Here is a 1,895-nt window from a genome sequence, read left to right on the forward strand (position 1 = left end):
ACCAAACAGGCGGTTCAACCAACTACTGCTGACAAAACTAAAGACATTTATTGGACAAAACTGAATTACCTGTGTTTTTACACATAGTTATACCAGTAAGTAATAGTGAAGCATATATTTTTATTGATTGTCCCAAGTATTAATTCATAAAGCACATTGGAAGCTGCACTTATTTAGAATTGCAATTTAGACATGTTCGTAGAAATAAATTTATCTAAAAATTATAATTTTTCATAGATAATATATGAGTGTCGTATAACGAGATGTGGATATGACGGGCGCTACAAAATTCCGTGCGTCCTCTGTGCCAGATTGTTCGAACCACAATTTAAATTCCACTCAGTTCTCACTCTATAGTAGAGTAGAGAGGAAAGTTTGTGTCTTGTCGGGCAGATGGCGGTGATGAATCAAGAGAAAATTGAATTTTCACGAAAAGCATCGCTGAAATTGAAAAGCTGCTGTTATTTTTGATATCTCCATGAAAAAATACATGATACCACGTGTTTTTTCCGTACTTGTCTTATCTTCTATAAATAGTCTTCTACGTCTAATTCGACAACCAGTTCTAACCATAGTGTATGATTGGTTGCTTATCCTCAAGGGTTTTACGAATATGAATTAATCTGATATACAACAGCAGTTTCTTGTTTTACCTGATACATGTCGATCATTCCAGAATTAGAACAATAATTTCCAAGCAAATGAGGTGATTTTCTATTCACTATTTCACAGGAAATTATAGGGAAGGGGCATACAAAGAGAATAAATGAAAAACCATTTCACATTTTATTTATTTCTGTTTACTTTTATTAAATAAATATAAACTGTACAAAGAAATCTTCGGTTAACATTATATTATATTATTCATTCATAATTGTATGATACACAGTGTATAATTGAATAAGGAAGTGGAGTTCATTATATAATACATATTATTTTAAAATCGCTAGAAAAAATTCGCTTGTTGTTGAACTTTACTGTAAAAAATCAAGTTATAATAGAAATAAATATAAACAAAGAAATTAAAAACAATTTTAACCAATATAACAAAATTTACATCTAAAAATAAATAAACCAGCAGATGAACAAAGGATCCATAAGATTTCAATGAAATTTACTGGTGCCTGCTTTGCAAGTTAATGTATAACTAGAAGTGCAATTTTTGTACAAAATTTTTTTTGTAACAAAATAATCATAAACAATTTTAAGACAACATGTAAAATTTATTTACCCATAATCAAAGATTTTGAAACTGGAGAATATTCATCTTTAATAGGAAAGGGTAAGGAAGGATAAGAAAGTAGGCCTCAAAAATTTTGAAATTAATAAATAATAGACCCCTATATGATATGTATTTTATTAATCCGAATAAATCATCTTCAATATTTTATTTCTTCTTTATCTAGAATTCATTGGATGTTTCTAATGTTTTACACTTTATTTTAAGATTGAAAATGTGTTTGAACATTTATTTTTAAATTACATTATTGTTGAAAGATGTCTAAAGACAGACAAACCACAAAGACTAATAAGAAAAAGTGATACAAGCAAAATTATAATTTTTAGATAAATTTATTTCTACCAACATGTCTAAATTGCAATTCTAAATTAGTGCAGCTTCCAATGTACTTTATGAATTAATACTTGGGACAATCAATAAAAATATATGCTTCACTATTACTTACTGGTATAACTATATGTAAAAACACAGGTAATTCAGTTTTGTCCAATAAATGTCTTTAGTTTTGTCAGCAGTAGTTGGTTGAACTGCCTGTTTGGTATTCTTCTCCAGGATTTTGCACTAGGTTTAGCTTTGTGTAATTTCTATTTCGAAGATTTTACTAGGCACTTATCACTATCTTTTTCACGAAAAGTTTCAAATCACTGGCGAATAT

Source organism: Diorhabda sublineata, chromosome 8, assembly GCF_026230105.1.
Source record: "Diorhabda sublineata isolate icDioSubl1.1 chromosome 8, icDioSubl1.1, whole genome shotgun sequence".
NCBI classification, from domain to species: Eukaryota; Metazoa; Arthropoda; class Insecta; order Coleoptera; family Chrysomelidae; genus Diorhabda; species Diorhabda sublineata.